The 20,215-nt window shown below is 39.3% G+C and overlaps 1 protein-coding gene across 1 annotated transcript in view; it reads right to left on the bottom strand.

The window, feature by feature from the left end:
- Nucleotides 1-20,215, bottom strand: part of UVRAG (UV radiation resistance associated) — a 299,395-nt gene that overhangs the window by 47,571 nt on the left and 231,609 nt on the right. The window lies entirely within an intron of this gene.

Genomic DNA, 20,215 nt, shown 5'->3' with positions numbered 1-20,215 from the left:
GTCATTTCATATGCCTCGTAACCCAGACACCTAGAAATACTTGCCAGTCCTTACATAAACCTCAGACTTCGATTCTTTGACATAGCTATGTCTTTGTCATGCTTAGTCCATCAGTCTGGAAGGTCTAACCTAGTCCCTTCCAGCTCTGGCTTTTCTGTTAAAATCTTACCCCCTCTTCAGGTTTAGTCCAAATGCTGTCCACTGAAAAATGTTCCCTGGTTGAATCTGTAAGAAGGATAATGGGTACCATGTAATGATCAGCCTCCCCGTGCTAAGCTCTTTGCCAGGTTCTTCTATACCGTATCGTGTTTAAAGTTTCTTTTTTTTTTTTTTTTTAATTTTTTTTTTTTTCAACGTTTATTTATTTTTGGGACAGAGAGAGACAGAGCATGAACGGGGGAGGGGCAGAGAGAGAGAGGGAGACACAGAATCGGAAACAGGCTCCAGGTTCTGAGCCATCAGCCCAGAGCCCGACGCGGGGCTCGAACTCACGGACCGCGAGATCGTGACCTGGCTGAAGTCGGACGCTTAACCGACTGCGCCACCCAGGCGCCCCTCGTGTTTAAAGTTTCTTAACCCTCGAAGTATTATTATCTTTGCTTCACAGATGAAAATACACGTTCAGAGGGTAAGTGATTCCTAAAGGTTACACAATAATTACAACAAAGAAAACTCTGGCCTACCTAACTTAAAGCCCATGAATATGGAATAATGCTGCTCCGAAGATAGTTTATTTTCTTTATAGCATGTATGTTAGAGCTAAACATTATAGGGAATCCGAACCAACCATCCACTTCCTTCCCTTCCTTCACAAACAGTCTAAATATATGAACTGTCTCAGAAGGTACCAGATTTCCTGTCAATTAGTTTTCAGAAGCATGATGACTGTCTTAAGGAAACGTATAGAAAGGCTGGAAATTAGAAGAGGTGTCTCTGATCTCTAAATTCAGTGACTCTGTGGACTTTAATTCTTGACCAGGAAAAGACAAATACTCAGGAAAGTCTGGTTGTGGCTTTGGGACATTCACTGGTTATATTCCAATCTCATTCTTTCTAATGTTGGAAATGCAGTAAAATCAGATTGGATTTGGTTAAAATGAAGAGAATATTTTAAAATTCACTGTTTTCTTACACCTTTTAAAAAAAAACCTTCCCTCGCCACTAAAAATTTAGTTTGGGGACTTGTGGGTTAAATTGGCATACTGAACAGGTACGTTTACTTCTGCAACCTTCTGAAACTCCAATAACATGTCGGTAGTGAGATTTTCTATCTTTATGCTTCCATTGTTTCTAATGAGAAGACAGTAACGTTTTAAATTGATGTTCCCTGTATGTACTGCATTTATGTATAAATAAAAGAAAGGCAGACAATAAGGGAGGATATAGTAACAACAAAATTTTGGAAACCGAAAAGAGGATAAACAAGTGGTAAAGAGCTTAGCAGACTTACTGAGTTGTAAGCGAGCAGAGGGACAATCAGAAGCAATCTGAACTATACTTCCGTAACCGCCATAAAGCGCAGGAACTGGCGACCCCATGTATTCTTGAAGTGGTAGCAAAATTGGGGTTAAAACAGAACACTAGGTGATAATTTTGCAATGTATACAAATACCGGGTCATTATTTGTGCATCTAAAAGTGATCCATTGCTTCATGACAATTATATCTCAACTAACAACAACAACAACAACAACAACAAAAAACGAGCAGGAAGACTGGCTGAAAATCTACAGGACAATTCTATTTCCAGGTCCCCTCCCAAATCCACAGAGCCAGGCAACAACCACTCTCACACACAAGCAAATCAACCAGAATTTTATTCTTCGCAAAGGGAAACATTAGCACCATCAAGGACCAAGGCACTGTATTGAAAAACAAGGTGATTATGTGAACACATGCAGATTAAATGCTGAGATCTCTAGTTGTCCTCCCCACCATCTGCCTCCAGGATACAGGTAAATACTTTACAGGCTTGTACTTTACAGCTGGATAACTGCAAGATTCTCGACAAGCCCAAGGGGAAAGACTTCCGTGGAATGGCATTAGGTATTCCCCAATGAAAAAAGACCAAATTACCCTACAGTAAACCCCAGTAGCGTTAACAACCTCTATCCACACACTAAAAGCTTCCAATGTTTTCTAGTCCTCTCCTCTTAAAAATAAATATGCAATCAAGTATTGCCAAACTCGCAAGAGAAGCCTCTAACGCAAATGACGTATCGAGAGCAAACAAAAACAAAAATAAGAATAAACACTTTTTAAATCATTAATACGCTCAGGCAAGAGAAGATGCTACACACGTAACAGGATGCTACTCAGAGGAAAGGAGCTGCTAGAAATTTAAAATATGAAAGCAGAATATGAAAGATGAAAAACAGAAGGGGAAGGTGCAGAGTTAAGGGAATCTCTCAGCGGGTAGAACAAAAAGGGACAGAAAGCTCAAGAGAAGAGATAAGAATGGTAAGTGCAGGAAATCTCATGCTAAATAACAGTAGTCCCAAAAGAGAGATGAGAGAAAGTAAAGAAGAAATCATCAGTGAAATAACTGAAGGAAATTTTGCGGAACTTAATGACTTGAATTTTGAGACGGAAAGGATCCACTGAGGACCTAGCACCATGAATAAAAATAAACGCGTGTATGGTTTTGACTAGAAGTAGAGAAAATGGCATTCAATAACTTATTAACCACTTATCACCACAGACATATGTTTTGGGGAAAATGCCAGTAAGTATAATTTCTCCTTAACCTCCTTCCACTTCTCGAAACCCTGCATTATCTTCCTGGACACATACAAAGCAAAGCATATATCAACGAAGACAGTAATTTCATCTGATACAACTGTGCGTTGCCCCTTCTCTTTTCGTTACTATTTTTATTAATTTTTTAATGTATATATTTATTTATTTTAATATGAAATTTATTGTCAAATTGGTTTCCATACAACACCCAGTGCTCATCCCAACAGGTGCCCTCCTCAATACCCATCACCAACCCAGATACCACATGTTTTCGCCCCTTCTCTTTTCAAATGGCACGCTATTCCTTTCAATGTTGAATTCTCAGTACTTAGTCCAAATAGCAAGGTCACTGATTAATTCTATCTTCCATGCACAAACCTTTCCTGAATCCGTGTGATGTGCTAGGCACTATGTTAGGATAAAAGGATGAGAAAGCTTCAGCCTCTGGCCTTTAAAGAATTTATTCATCTTAGTAGGGGAGAGACACACACAATAACTGATAACGGAAATACAAGAATATTGACATATTTGATTGTTTTTTTTTTTTTTTTTTAAATTTTTTTTTCAACGTTTATTTATTTTGGGGACAGAGAGAGACAGAGCATGAACGGGGGAGGGGCAGAGAGAGAGGGAGACACAGAATCGGAAACAGCCTCCAGGCTCCGAGCCATCAGCCCAGAGCCCGACACGGGGCTCGAACTCCCGGACCGCGAGATCGTGACCTGGCTGAAGTCGGCCGCTTGACCGACTGCGCCACCCAGGCGCCCCCCATATTTGATTGTTTTTAAAGAGAAATTCAGCAGGGAGATCAAAAGACGAAGGATAACTTTGTTCAGGAGGGTGAAGAAAGGCTTCACGGAAGAGAAGATGGCCTGGTTGGATAGTGGATAATGAGTAGGAGTTTAGCACGTGGACGATGGGGGGAGACATCAGGTAAAAGGAGTATCTACAAAAGCAAAAGCAGAAGGTGGGTCTCACCTCAGTGTAGGGGCTCAGCTTTCCTGACATAAAGGGTCAATGGCAGGGGTTTGGGGGCAGCAGGAGGTGAGGCTAAAAAAGGGAGGGAGAAGGGCTGTGGGAAGCCTACTGAAAACTCTTAAAAGGTTTTAAGCAGGGGGCTGACACGAACAGATCTCCAAGGTTTTCCCTGCTCTCTCCATTATTTTTCATTGCAAGAGTGCTCACATGAATGCCAAGTATTTGAGCAGGGACTCCACCCTGGAGGCAATGAAGAGTCTCTTAACAAAAATCAGTCAATGGGAAACCACAGGAGCATTACGATGCTGTGACCAATGCCATCACTGGCTGATGAACTACTTTTTTTTTTTTTTTAATTTTTTTTAACATTTATTTATTTTTGAGAGCTAGAGAGAGGCAGAGCATGAGCAGGGGAGGGGGAGAGAGAGAGGGAGACACAGAATCTGAAGCAGGTTCCAGGCTCTGAGCTGTTTGTTAGCCCAGAGCCCCATGTGGGGCCCGAACTCACAAACTGCGACACCATGACCCGAGCCGAAGTCAGATGCTCAACCCACTGAGCCACCCAGGTGCCCCCGATGAACTTCTATAAATGCCAAGTGACATCAGGGTTCAGAGGGTAGTACTGGACTGAACCAGGCCCACTGTAGAGACCATGATTAAGTTACCAAATCTTGTAAGTACTAAAATGAGAGGAGAAAAAAAATTTACGTTCTGTCCACTTCAAGGACCATTATAAGAATCAAAGATAATGCACACAAAAATCTTTTGATAAAGTATCTCGATCCTTTATTTGTAAACTGTATGACTTTAGGCAAGTTGTTTAATTTCTCTGAGCTTTGAAGTCCTCATTTATTTTTTTGTTTTTTGTTTTTTGGTTTTTTTTAAAGATTTTTTTTTAAATTTTTTAACGTTTTTTATTTATTTTTGAGACAGGGACAGACAGAGCATGAACGGGGGAGGGTCAGAGAGAGAGGGAGACACAGAATCGGAAACAGGCTCCAGGCTCTGAGCTGTCAGCACAGAGCCCGACGCGGGGCTCGAACTCATGGACAGTGAGATCGTGACCTGAGCCGAAGTCGGACGCTTAACCGACTGAACCACCCAGGCGCCCCTGAAGTCCTCATTTGTAAAGTGGGGATAATTCCATCTATCTTCAAGGGTACAAAAAGGACTGAGGGGCCTTGCCTGATACACACTGTAATAGCATCTTAGCCATTTACACTGGCTCACTGAATGTCAACTGGATCAGTTATGCAGTCCATAATAATTCGCTGAGGACATGAAGTGTACAGGATGTTGGTCAGAATTCCTAGGAAAAATAAGCAAAACTGGAACAAAAGTTTCAAATGCTACCCTCATGCTCATGATCAGGTCAATTCAAGAACACAGCAACAAGTACCTATAAGCTTAAAGATTTCTCTGGAATCTCATGCAGGAATTATCCAAGAATATGACTTTCTCCTTGGCATTTCTGTGTACCCACACACATTCGCAACCATGTGTGTATGCGCACGCGTGCAGAAACATTAAGACTCGCTAAGGAAAAATAAATCTCTCACACTTGGAAATTAAGGAACTGCACAGGCAGCAAATCTTCTGGGTGAAGGTGATGCAGTGGGTTATACAAGCCAATAATTTATGCTAGGGCTTCACAAAACGTTAGACACTAGGAAAGGAACCAAAATAAGTCCAATTACATCCATAAAACGGTATGACTAGCTGGACTGCCCGGGCTGGGATGCTGTTTCTTGCTATAAACAGAAATGGCTAAATGTGGATGGCTGAACAGTGCAATAATAAAAACAAAGCATGTTATAATAGCTGCTGCTAGATCCACAACCTTGGGGATCAGTCAAATAATACCTGTTGCCATAGATACACAATCTCGTGGGTTTTTGTTTTTGGGGGAAAAATAAGTTCAGATCATTTTTAAACTAGCAATTTGTCTGCCTAGGTTTTGTTAAGTCTGTTACATGGTTATGATAAAATATGATCTTTCATATTAAGTCACTTATGACCTCGGTAAAATATTACTTTATACTGACTCTTGGGACACTTTAATTTTATGAAACATGCACTTTAGTTTTTAAAAGTATGAAAGCAAAACTATATATTCCTAATTTACTACCTCATGTTAACAAGACATCAAAGATCAGGGAGTATAAAGGATAAAAATACACCAAATCTCCATCTCGATAGTTTCAGCTATGAAAGGATACCTGCAATTAAAACAATATATAGACAATACTTTAAATACTTCAACATACAAGGAATAGGTCCGATTGGCTTCCTGGATCCATGTCTCCCTGCCCCATATTTCACAGAAGAAGGTTATCAAACAAAGTGAAAGGTGGTGGGAAAATCCAACACCCACTTCAGGGCAGAGGTCAGCGGTTTTACAGATGTGTGATGGCAAGTATTTCTGGAATACAGGGTGAAAAGAACTAAAGATTACAGCTCATGGATGAAGCTAGGGCATCCACAGATCAAAAATATGTCTTACGCAGCTCCATTAATAGACTCAACTTTTAAATTACAAATATGCAACGAGGAGGAAAGTCCCCTTTGTATTTAAATCAGATTACTTTCCTCTTAATTAGTTACCTATCTGCTTCCTGAAGGAATGGGCCTCTGAACACTCTGGAACTGGGAGGGGAAGTGGATTTTCGCGGGGCATCGCAATCTGGGGGCTCAGCAAGGTTGCAGCACAGCAGTGTGAGAACACTGGGCATCAGCAGGCACAAGGCATCTGGCTGGTAGCAGGAGTTTTTTCCTTTTCCCTAAAAGGAATAACTGAGTTGGGAAAAGGAAAAGGACTTGGAAACACGACAATGAGAAAGCTGCCTACTTTTTTTTTTTTTTTTTAAGTTTACTTATTCATTTTGAGAAAGAGCGAGAGACTGTGCGCATGCATGCAAGCAGGGCAGGGGCAGAGAGAGGGGGGTGAGAAGAGAATTCCAAGCAGGCCCTGCGCTATCAGCACAGAGCCCGGCATGGGGGTTGATGTCTAGCTTAAATTGGTTTCCTCTGTAAAAGACAGGCAGAAATACACAAGAAAGCCCTACCTGTTTTGCATTTATATTTTACTAAACCCCAATGCTACTCAAAGTGCCAGTATGTAATAAACTAAGGAGCTTGTGCCAGAATATAAATACATGCACTACTTCCTTCACTGGGAATGTCTTTATAGGAAAAAAATTGCATCTGAACTAAGCAGTGTGTTCACTGACAGGGCTGACTTACGTTTGGTGCGAGTTCCTTGTCTTGCTGCACACTGGTAACAAGCAGCTCTGTGGGCTACCGACTGCCTGCTGGTCCATGGACCACACTTTGAGTAGCCCTGGTACAGACAACCTCAGTGCAACTTACACCCAAGTGATATTCTTCTAAGAAAAATAAGTTAGAAAATAATCACCCTGCTAGAAGGGGGCCATAAAGGGAACTAACTTTTATTATTATGTTCCAAGGCCTTTACATATATTATTTTATGTAACCTTTTTGATTACTCTGTATTGGCAGTATTAACACTCATGACTGAGGTTCAGAGAGGTGCTCAACTTACCTACAGTCATGCGACCAATATAGGAGCCATGATATGTGATCTCCTTAGATCTCCCGCGACAGCGAGTATCATTGGCTAATGGCTCCAACCACTGTATGTCTGGGTCTTTACTGTATTCATGCCACTCATTCCTGTAGGCTGCTCCCAGACTGTCATATTTGGGTGAGACATGGGACTTCTCCAGTGGTCACCTCTGGCTTGAGGACTTCCCATCAACCTTCCCATCAATCTTCCTTAGAACTGAGTTGCAGTATTAGTAGACCGAGTAACTGTCTCAAGACTCTTCCTACCCAGTTGTTATTCCTTCCCTTTCTCCTCCTCCAAGTACACCTACATTGAGTCTGAAGTCTCTTCTTCCCCCTTCTTCTGCTCCCTCTTCCAATAAATCTTTGGACACAGAATCCCCTCTGCTTCTGGTTGAATCCAAACTAACGCAGTAATGTTAGTAAATGTGGATGCTGGCACTGAACCATGTGGTTATTTTGGGGGGAGAGAATGCTGGTATAGAATTAACTACAGTGAGTCTAACACATTGTACTTTACTCACAGTGGAGGAATACAAGGAGCAAATTTAAAAGGCAACTACTGTCTAACTTTCTCTTTTTGAACCTGGGGTAATACACAAAGAGTGAAGACCGAAGGTGGAAGGTAATGATGTTAGTAGTGAGATTAATAGAAGTGTGTGGGCTAGCAGATTTGCAAAATTGACACTTATTACTATTATTAACTTCATCCTGCAGGTTTTGAAAAAGCAGTAAGAGCAAAAACCTAAGTATTACCAAAGGGTACCATGTTGCCATGGTGCTGCCATATCCCCTGGAGGCAGTAATTTATGGATTCCTCAAATGGAGAGTCACATTATAGCAACTTTGCCGAATGTCTCAAATGGGTAAGATAACGAATGAAATTGAAGAGATATTTATTTATAAACATCTATTTCGGTCAAGGTGGTGTGGTGGAGAATTCATCAGAATAACTAGATTTTATACACGTGGACTATTTTTCATATGGGCCAACTTCTTTTATACCCCCTCATCCACCAGAGTCTCATACAGTACATTTAATTAATAGTGTTTGGCTGGCATATCCAAAAGGTACACAAACTCTTTATATATTCTGAGTTTTAGATTAAAAGTAGAAAAGCAAGATAACTTATAAAGATAAAGTACAGGGAAACTAGAATAATGTATTTTGTTTAGCAAAGGAGAGTATATGGAAGTAAGATATTAATTAACTTTTAAAATAAATGATATTAGATATCCATTTTTAATGACTATGTTTTAGGGAGCAAAAGAGAATAAAAATGACAACCTAATAATGAATGTCTTTGTTTCTCATATCTTTCCTATCTTACCAGAATAAAGACCTTAGACCACTACTAAAAGCTCTGAATTCTCCTGGACTCTTAAATTCAGATATTAATAACTCCGTTATAGAAATAAATAAAAAAGCACTGATGGAAGATGGAAAGTGCATTAGTGTTCATGTTATCTCTCCCAGTATGAATTTAATGGGTATCTTAATAAGGAGTTATAAACTAATGTCACTGATTAGGAAACATATCCACTCACATCCTTCAGTAACCTCCAGTGGGGCTTGGTAGTGATGTCTGAGTGGAATTACTATAAAGCAAATGATGAATTAGTGTCGGGGCAAAGGGACACATAAATGTGTCTCAGAGATGAAACAATTATATTCTATATCACAAGTTAAAGGTCGACTCAAAAGACAGTGCAGTCAGTCCTAAAGCAGGGCTAACCAATTTGGCTAAGCCCATTGCTTGGAACTTGCTTAGGCTGAAAGCTGTTTTGATAGCTGGGCCACAGGCTTCCTTGGCTATAATAACCTGAAAGTAACATTTACGTGTTTTAAGTCTCTTTTAATCTCCTAAATACCATGAAGTGATGTTTATCAGATCTTAAGACGCAGGCACATTCCACTCAGATGATTTCATTCTCGGGGGACCTCGTCATTATGAAGGCTTATTAAAAGAAGGTGAAGGTTCATAAGCTTTTAAGAATCCTAAGTGACACTGCAAACTAAATCTAAAAAACTCGCTTTTGGCTTGGCTATACAAAATAATTTCCTTTTCGTGGTTAGTTTAGTGGTCATAGTTCAGCAAGCTTTAGATAAAGTGACCACCACAATTAGTCTATCAAAAATGTACACATTGTTTCTCTCACTTTCTGTTCTAATTACGTTCAATCGTAACACTCAACATGGGGGCTTGACTTGTAAGTGGTAAATGCCCAAGTACCCACAAACTCATTTACTAGTAAGTATTTAAAACACCTTCCATGCTTTTAGGCACATTTTGAAGAAAAGAGATTTATCCCGGACTCGGTCTATTCATTTATTTGGAGTTTATTTTTACATTATGCCACCTTAAAATGGTCACAAATATTGTTCCCAATTTATCTTTCCATAACACGAAGGAGAAAACAAATATCAAAAACACCCCATGCTTATTTGTTTCCATGATTTATTTAGAATTCCTCCTTAAGCAAGGAGCGTCAGTTTCCTAATTTGTAAATGAGGATAATAAAAACGTGAAAGGGTTATTGTGAAGACTGGGGATAGAGAATAAAAAGTGCTTTGCATAGAGATAATCAATAACAATAGACATTCTTAACTGTGAAGCTAAGACAAATGAACTTCCAAGTGCTCTAGTTCAAAATCCTTTTCCCTCTGGTACATGACACTGAAATACCCAGTCCTTAGTAGTAGCACGTATTTTTCAGAGACTGCAAGAATTCACTGAAATAGCATTACACGTATACCTTTTTATCTTTGTTATGCTATAATGTTTTCATGTCAAGATATAATATACATATAAGCAAAATGCTTAAAGCACGTATGCGCATTGTTTAAAGGACCATTATAAAACAAACCCCTGTGCAGCCAGCACTCAAGCCAAGAAAAAGAATGCTGCTAGTGTCCCAGAAGCTCCCCATGAGCCCCTTTCTCATTATGAGCCCTCTTCTCTCCCAGAGGCAGTCACCATGCTTGCTTTTCGTATAGTTTCCATCCTGAGCAATATAGTTTAACCTTGCCTAGTGTTGAACCATACATAAATAGAATAACATTATGGAGATTCTCTTTTGTTTTGCTTCTTTTACTCAACATTATGTTTGTGAAACTCATCCTTATCATTGTATACAGCTACAGTTCCACGGCTGCACAGTATTCCATTACACAAATATATCATGATTAATGATAAACATATTGCTGACAGATTTTAAGCTGTTTCCAGTTTCTGGCTATTACTATTAATGCTGCCATAAACATTCTCCTATGTGTATCTTTAACTTCACTGGATAATGCCAAATTGCTTTCTAAAATGATTTTTATCAGTTTATGCTCCCATCACCTCTACGTTAAGAGATGCCAATTTGTTGTGCTGTTGTTGTTGCTGGTGTGTGTGTGTGTGTGTGTGTGTGTGTGTGTGTGTGTGTAGTTATTGTTTTTGTTTTTATCGTGGATGCGCTCAAAACAAGATTGGGAAGAATCACAGAACACTACCGCTAGAAGGAAATGGAGAGATTATTTATTTCAACACCCCTATTTTAGAAGGATCTAGGGCTTAGAAAGATGAAGAGACTTGCCTAATGTCATAGTGGGTCAAAGAGGCAAATTGAGTCAGAGAACCAAAGAGTTAGAGGCAACACTGAAGCTAAAATGAATATAGGGCTTTTTCTAAAAACATTAAGTTGCCTTGCAAGGCAGTCTAAAAACAATGAGATAAAACTGTTATCTGTAAAGGTGAACATCAAGGGGACAGAAATGTTTCAGAGCAGTTTTAAAAAGGTGGCAACAACATTATATTGCACAATAGACCTCTCTGAGCCCCATCATATACATAAAGACATTGAGGCCCGGACAGAAAATTCTTATACAACAACACAATCATCATGACAATACTGAACCAAGAATTTAAGCCATGCTCATTTGTGCTTATGTTCCTAACCATATTATACTGTCCTAAAACCTACTCAGCCAATGGTATACTGCTATGTTTTAAAAAGTACAAAAGGGGCGCCTGGGTGGCTCAGTCAGTTGAGCATCTGACTCTTGGTTTCAGTTCATTCAGGTCATGATCTCACGGTTCATGAGATCAAGCCCCATGTTGGGCTCTGTGCTGACAGCCTGCTTGTAATTCTGTCTCTCTCTCTGACCATCCCCTACTCGTCACACACTCAAAAAGTCTCTCTCAAAATAAATATATGAGCATTAAAAAATAAAATAAAAAATAGAAAATTAAAAAGTACGAATAAAGCATGTTGATTTTGTTAATTTTACTAAGAACTAATGAATACCAAAGGGAAAGCACATACTATTAAGAAAAAAAAAATGTACCTAGGTAACCTCTTTAAAGCTAGTCTCTTTCTACCTGCTGGCATATCATACAATTTGAGGGTAGAAGCCCAGTACTAATAGTAATAGATGGATTAAGAAATTTGGTTTCTAGTCCCAGGTTCACTAGGAAGCATTTGTGCAATTTTGAGAATGTCAAGAAACCTTACTAGGCCTTGGGTTTTATCTGAAAAAATATATAATTACATATTTTATTATATACATTTAATATATGTTTATATGTACACATTTTATTATAAAAGCAATAAGGTACTCAAATAAAAAGAATCAGAGACAGGTAAGTAGAAAAATTACCCCCAATCCCACAAAACCAACACATAACACAATTCTGACACATATCTGTGTGCTGTTTTTCCCCCTACATAAAGGGTGAATGTTTATTTGGTGCCTTTAAAATTTTTGTTTTCATAGCTGTAATCATAGTATATACCTTCAACTCCATATCCTCCTTTCATCACCAATAACAAATGTGTTTCTATCCTATTACCTAATCTTCATAAAAATTTTAATGACTGTGGGTGCTCTTCAGTTTATTTAACCTACTCACTGGATAGCTATTTTCAGTTATGATAAACACCTTTTAACTGTTTTCAGGAAGTTAGAATTATTTCCTTATGATAGAGTTCCCAAGAAGAATTACTAAATCAAAGGTGAAAGTTCTTCTTCTTCTTCTTTTTTTAATGTTTGTTTATTTTGAGAGAGAGAGAGAGAGTTGGGCACAGGGGCAGAGGGAGAGGGAGAGAGAGAATCCCAAGCAGGCTCCATGCTGTCAGTGCAGAGCAGGAAGCTGGTCTCAATCCCACAACCCTGGGATCACAACCTGAGCCGAAATCAAGAGTCAGACGCCCAACCAACTGAGCCACCCAGGCACCTCAAAGGTGAAAATTCTTACTAAATCTACTTCAGAGGAGAAATGATGAGGGTTAGTATATAGGTTTTTAATGTGAAAGCACTTTGAAAACTACAAAGCACTATGCAAATGTATGGTGGTATTACCATTATTATAAGTCCATATTGTATGGACTTACATTGACCCATTATTTACCTGGAATGGTACTCCACAAATCTCTGCTTATTTTCTACAAACAAGATTATCACCATATAGCATACTGTTCACAAACTGTATCTTAGAGAATCAAAGAATCTTTTTGATCATGCTGTGGTAAGTAAAAAAACTTGGAAGGTGATAATAAAAGAAAGCAACAAACAGAATGAAATGAGTGGTAAAGTTAAGAAGCACAAATTCAAAGAATATTAGGACTGATATGGACCTCAGAGTACATAAAGCTCAGCCCCTTTATTCTTTAGATGAGAAGACGGAATCCCAATAGAAGACTTGCCCAAGGTCCCAGCAAGTAATAAGAGATGGACTAGAACACCACAATTTCTAATTGTTGGTGCTATGTTCTTTCTTAAACCATTTCATCCACCTTTTTGGAGTCTTTTGGATGATAATATTTTCTTCCTTCCATTGTATCTACTCAAGTTATTTAACTGTAAAATGCTAGTCTGAGTTTATAATATATAGACCTTTTAAATGGACAATCTATACAAGTATCTACAAAGCTGGTGTTCTAAATACAGGACTCTTATTTGGGTCTATCCACAGGTAACTGTGGGTCTGTTAGAATAACCGTCTTTCCCATTCTCTTTTATTAAAATATAAATTAGCAAAATATAATCATTAAAAGTTTCAAAATCTGGAATCTCAAACCAACTGTGCTATCTTCCCCTAAAAGCTAGAGATCCTGGGTTTTGAATCAGAAGAACAAGGTCCAAGTTTTGGCTCTACCCTTTAATGGATTTGTGTGACCTTGAATTAGTGCACTCAACTTGTTCAAAGCTTAGTTTCCTTATTAGCAAACAATAATTGTATGCCTCATAGGGTTATGGGAGATTATAAGAAAAAGTGCCCTGTAGGGGCGCCTGGGTGGCTCAGTTGGTTAAGCATCCGACTTTGGCTCAGGTTATGATCTCACGGTTCTTGAGTTTGAGCCCCACACTGGGCTCCCTGCTCTCAGCACAGAGCCTGCTTCAGATCCTCTGTCTCCTCTCTCTCTGCCCCTCTCCCGCTAACATGAGCACACACACACTCTCTCTCAAAAATAAAAGTCAACATTAAAAAAATAAAAACAAAAAGTGCCCTGTGACTTGTACAATGCTAAGCTACAGACATTATTATGATTACCTGTATAACTATTATACCAAGCAATAGAGAAGAAATAAAAGTTTAGTGCTCAAAGCCCAATCTACCACGCTTAATTGAGGACAAAGCCTGACTCAGTGTCTGTTTTCATAAGGATGAAGAGAACAAGAGATTTGCATTTTGTGTTTCAATACCTTGAATAGATAGCACCACCTCTTTTATGCCTTTCTAAAATTATCCCATGATGAGTTAAAAATATTATATCAATTTGCAAACAGCAAAACAGGAAAAATACTGCTAAATTTGGGTAAGTACTCTAGGAATGCAATGTTCCCTCTGATTAAAAATGCAATGCCCCAGAAAGGGGTTAACATATTATAGACAATAATTACAGAGGAGGAGACAGTGAGAAGAGCTCATTGTCCAGGAAACCAGAGTAAGTCATGTTATCAAGAAGCTTGGGGAGAGACACTGACTGATTCCAGTGCATATATCTGCTCTCAGCTTTGCTCACACTAGTACCTCTGCTTGGGGGATCTTTACCTTCTCTTCTCTACTTCCCTTCCCTCTACTTCTTTCAGAGCAAACGGTGACTTGCCCTTAAACGTCCAGCTTGAGGGGCTCCTGGCTGGCTCAGTCGGTTGAGTGTCCAACTCTTGATTTTGGCTCAGGTCATGATCTAACGGTTCATGGGTTCAAGCCCTGCATTGGGTTCTGTGCGGACAGAGAGGTGCCCGCTTGGGATTCTGTCTCTCTCGCCCTCTCTCTCTGCCCCTCCCCTGCTTGTGCTCTCTCTCAAAATAAATAAATAAATATTAAAAAAAAAAAAAAGGTCCAGCTTGAATGTTTCCTTTAGGAATACTTCCCAAATAATTTTTCATATATTATTAGCACACACTACACTATGGTGCTGGTCAGGAGGTGCACTAGATCTGGCTAGGAGGTGAGCACCAGGTTTAGGAACCAAGTCCTATCCATTCTTGTCTCCCCAGTGCCCACCCCAGGAGCTGACACAGAACAGGGGATGAATTAGCCCTACTTGGAGCCACAGAAAACACCAAGAGAGTAAACAGAAATACGCATACCAGTCATAGGTCTAAGATGAATGAAAAGAACATCTACAGCAAATAAAAAGTGCCAAGCAGAAGAAAAGAATGAAGAAATGAGCCAGGCAGTGGGAGACAGCGGTCCAGAAGAGGCTCTTTCATATATGCCTTCATCCAGCCTTTGCCCTACTGCCAGAGCAAGGGAACCGACAATCCTAGAGAGGACTGGGGGGGAAAAAGGAGGTAAAAAAAGAGAAATAAAGACTGACATAAGTCTGTGACTTAGCAAATTCTTCATACTTAGCTGCAAGGCCTACGTATTGTTTCCTTATATTTTATATCCTTTTGGCGGTTCCAAGCCCAGTACCTATAGTTTTTAAAAAGGCATATTTATCAAAAGGTATTGGGTATTCACAAAACAACTTGAAACAGCAAATAAATCTATGAAATACGCGAACTTAACACTCACTAATAATTAAAAAGTTATAGGGGTGCCTGAGCGTCTTAACTGGTTGAGCACTCAACTTTGGCTCAGGTCATGGTCTCACGGTTCATGAGTTAGAGCCCTGCATCCAGCTCGCTGCTGTCAGAGCAGAGCCCGCTGTAGATCCTCTGTCCCCCTTCTCTCTGCCCCTCCCTCACTCATGCTCTCTCTCTCTCTCTCTCTCAAAAATCAATAAACATCTATTTAAAAAAAGCTACAAATAAAAGCATAGAGATGTATTTCTTCTCTCATATGAAAAAAGGTTAATAAACATACAATATACAATAACATGCAATGTATAATATTGACAAGAGGGTAAAGAAGCACATATATACCTAACTTTAAAATATATATATTCTTTGACCCAACAGTTAGGTACTTATCCTAAGCAAATAACAGAACGCAGGTATTATTAATGAGGAAGGATGCTTCCTCATTCCAATGTTGTATACAATAGGGGAATCTTGGAAATCCATCTAAATGTCCACCAACAAGGAAACTGTTAATTACAGTATGTCCATCTGACAAAAGGCCATGGTGACAACAAAATTTTACACAATTATATTCATCAACATGAATTTACCTTCACAATACAGTTAAATGAAAAAAGTAGAACAAACCATAGAATGCATGCTCTGAAACCATTTACATAAAATTTTACTTATTTAACTTATGCATATATATATTTGCATAGATATTTGGAAAGATGTTCACCACGATATTACAATGGTCGTCTCTGAGTAGGAGAAACCCAAGTGGCTTTATTTTTTTTCCTTAATGCTTTTCTGTATTTTAAAAATTTACACTGAGACTGGATCATTTCCACGATAAAAGTAATTTCTATTTTGGAAAAAAAAAAAAAAAAAGAAAATGATCACCTTAACTTGAAACTAAAAACTCATTTACACTAAACAAGTTGAATACTTTTCCTTCCATAGACATGGTACTCACTGACACAGCTAAAAAGGCAATTTTCCCTTCTTTTACTTATTTGTAACTGTAGCTCGTTATCTACTTCCACACATTGTCACCTCATTTCCCATTTGTGGCATATGGCATTTCTTTATCACAAAGATTACCCTGTACTTTGCATTTTATTATTTAGCAAACATATTTAGCACTTACTCTGTTCCAGGCACTATTCTAAGTCTTTTTAAATACTATTTAATCCTTATAACAAGTCTAAGGGACAGGAACTGTACCTCTAATTATAGGCATTCTTATTGTTCTCATTTTACAGGATACGAAAGCACAGAGAGATGAAGTAACTTATCCACAATCATATAGTTTAAAGTGATACAACTGGCATTGAACGCTTGCAGTCTAGAGCCATAGGACTTGCTCTGAAACACTCACTCTGCTGTATTTATTTTAGTGCATTTTATTCTAGGATTTTGGCCTTTCACTTGATAAAGTTACATTCATTAGGATCACAATTTTATCATCCCTGGAAACCCAAGTGTGGACACTTTAAAATGCTTGTTTCTAATAGGTACCAAAATTTACATATAATAATTTTTTGAAGTTCATTCCCTTAAATAGCTTATACCTAAGTCATGCTGGTTCCTTTGATGCCAACTAAAATCAGACTTTTCATAGGTATTACTTCTCATAATTCATTTCATGAGGCTTAACCATAAAAAATAGCTACAATTTATAGTCTACCTTCTCTGAATTACACACTGTATATTTCATTGCAGTTGAGGTGCATTCTTTAAATATTTTCCTCCCAACAAAGAATGTTACTCAATTGAGGTGCTTTGCAAAAGGCTAATGTCATTCCTGAATAAGGAATCTCTCTCTCTCTCTCTCTTTTAATTTAAATTTAAGTTAGTTAACCTACAGTAAGTATTCGTTTCGGGAGTAGAATTCAGTGATTCATCACTTACATATAACACCCAGTGCTCATCCCAGAAAGTGCCCTCCTTAATGCCCATCACCCATTTAGCCCACCCCCCCACCCACCTTCCCAGCAATTTATTTCTTTAATTGAAGAAAATAATTTGGCAGCTTAAAATATTAAAACATGCAAAGTAAAATGCTAAAGTAAATCTTTTAAAACAACTAGGAAAAAGGAAGAGAGAGAAGTTACCAAAGAGGCTAACAAAACGGGCTGCTAAATTCACACTTTGCTCTTAGGCAGCTGCAGATGAAAGGGAAAGCTGTTATTTAATATTTCTCTTTGTCTGATAAAAGGAAACCAAAAAAACAAAAACAAAAAACAAAAGGAAACCAGCAAGTGGGGTCCCCTGCGTCAGTCTGAATTTCTTTGCTCATCTTTCGGAGGTTCAGTTCATCTAAATGTAAAATGTGAATAACAATACTAACACTTTCTCTCGCAAAGAAAAAAAAGGGATGATAATGTGACAGATCTTTGTGCTCTAAAATAAGCTATATAAATGTAAATTACAGTTGTTTTATTTTTCATTTTGGAAGCTATTTTTGACATGGGATTTCTAGTGTCAGTTTAAAGTGGAAAGAATTTCTTGGGGCGCCTGGGTGGCGCAGTCGGTTAAGCGTCCGACTTCAACCAGGTCACCATCTCACGGTCCGTGAGTTCGAGCCCCGCGTCGGGCTCTGGGCTGATGGCTCAGAGCCTGGAGCCTGTTTCCGATTCTGTGTCTCCCTCTCTCTCTGCCCCTCGCCCGTTCATGCTCTGTCTCTCTCTGTCCCAAAAATAAATAAACGTTGAAAAAAAAAATTAAAAAAAAAAAATAAAGTGGAAAGAATTTCCAACAAGGTAAAAATATTTTGTCTTGTCAATTTATCACTTGGCATCTAAAGAGTCCAGTGATCACAACTACTAAATCATTAAAAATGTCTTGTAAACTGGTTAATAACTGACATGGTTCTTTAAAAATTAATAATGAGCACTTAACCAATTACTTATAACTACAAAAAGGTAACGTTCTCTCTTTAAATACAGAATACTTTTTTTTAAAAAAAATTTTTTTTTTCAACGTTTATTTATTTTTGGGACAGAGAGAGACAGAGCATGAACGGGGGAGGGGCAGAGAGAGAGGGAGACACAGAATCGGAAACAGGCTCCAGGCTCTGAGCCATCAGCCCAGAGCCTGACGCGGGGCTCGAACTCATGGACCGCGAGATCGTGACCTGGCTGAAGTCGGACGCTTAACCGACTGCGCCACCCAGGCGCCCCTAAATACAGAATACTTTTGAAAAACTGTATTAATAATTTTTCTACCTCAATTAATGCCTTCATTTAAATAGGAATAAATCAAGATACATTTAAATATATATTTAAATACACACATTTTTATTTTATTTATTTATTTATTTATTTTTCAACGTTTATTTATTTTTGGGACAGAGAGAGACAGAGCATGAACGGGGGAGGGGCAGAGAGAGAGGGAGACACAGAATCGGAAACAGGCTCCAGGCTCTGAGCCATCAGCCCAAAGCCTGACGCGGGGCTCGAACTCCCAGACCGCGAGATCGTGACCTGGCTGAAGTCGGACGCTTAACCGACTGCGCCACCCAGGCGCCCCGTAAATACACACATTTTTAAACAGAAATAATAACTATCAATCTTAACTATAAGATGTTCAATCAGTAACTATTCACCAAACACCCCAAATACGCCCAGGGAGCTCATACAGACCACACTGAGGTTCAAGTATAAAGACTGTTAACTATGGTGCTAAGGTCAATGATGGCCAAACCAAAACCATCCTTCCTATCTCTGCTATTAAGGTAACTTTCTGCTTCATCCAGGCTGGTCTTGATATACCTTAAGCAGTACTTCTTCTGCACCTCAGCTCCCCCTCTGCTCTCACCACCCAGATCCCCCTATCCTCGAATTCCAGGTTCAGGTGCCATAGCTTTCTTTTTTTCTTTTTTTTTCAACGTTTATTTATTTTTGGGACAGAGAGAGACAGAGCATGAACGGGGGAGGGGCAGAGAGAGAGGGAGACACAGAATCGGAAACAGGCTCCAGGCTCTGAGCCATCAGCCCAGAGCCTGACGCGGGGCTCGAACTCATGGACCGCGAGATCGTGACCTGGCTGAAGTCGGACGCTTAACCGACTGCGCCACCCAGGCGCCCCAAGGTGCCATAGCTTTCTACTGAAGCAGTGTTTCTCCACATCAGCCTAACAGGAATGACAAATCAAAATGAAGAATAAAAATGGCAGCTACCATTGACTGAGTACCCTTTCTGGGGACAAATTCTGAGCTATAAACTTGACACTCATTGTTTTTAGTCCCCACAACCATCCTAGGAGGATTATCCAATCTTTATAAAGATAAGGAAAAGGAGGTGCAGTGAGATTTTATCACATGCCCAAGTTCATCCAGTCAGTGGGATGCATACCCAGGTATGTGGACTCTAAACTACCACAGGACTCTATCTGCCATGAGCCAGATCTGCATCTTGAACAGAACTTCTCCCTTGATAGTGATCATCGCACGTCTGTACTGCTGGCTAACTACTTACATATTGTACATATTTTTAATTCCCCTCCCCTAAAAATAGGCAGCTTGAGAGTAAAGTCAGCCTTTCACAGGCCTTGCACAGTTCAAACACTCAGATATTTGTGGGTTGACATATATACATACACATAAGAAAATGTGATTAAAAAAAATTTTTTTTTAAGTTTTTTTTTATTTCTGACAGAGAGAGAGACAGAGAGAGAGAGAGGGGGCGGGGAGGGGCAGAGAGAGAAGGAGACACAAAATCCAAAGCAGGCTCCAGGCTCTGAGCTGTCAGCACAGAGTCCCACACGGGGCTTGAACTCACAAACAGTGAGATCATGACCTGGACCGAAGTCGGATGCTTAACTGACTGAGCCACCCAGGCACCCCATGATTTTTCTACTTTTAAAGAGAAAAAAAATCACACAGGATTATGAGTTAATTATCATCATC

Source organism: Puma concolor, chromosome D1 (assembly GCF_028749965.1).
Source record: "Puma concolor isolate L17-30 chromosome D1, mPumCon1.1.hap2, whole genome shotgun sequence".
Classification (NCBI taxonomy): domain Eukaryota; kingdom Metazoa; phylum Chordata; class Mammalia; order Carnivora; family Felidae; genus Puma; species Puma concolor.
The sequence above is the reverse complement of the archived record's forward strand: the minus strand, read 5'-3'. Positions and strand labels throughout refer to the sequence as shown.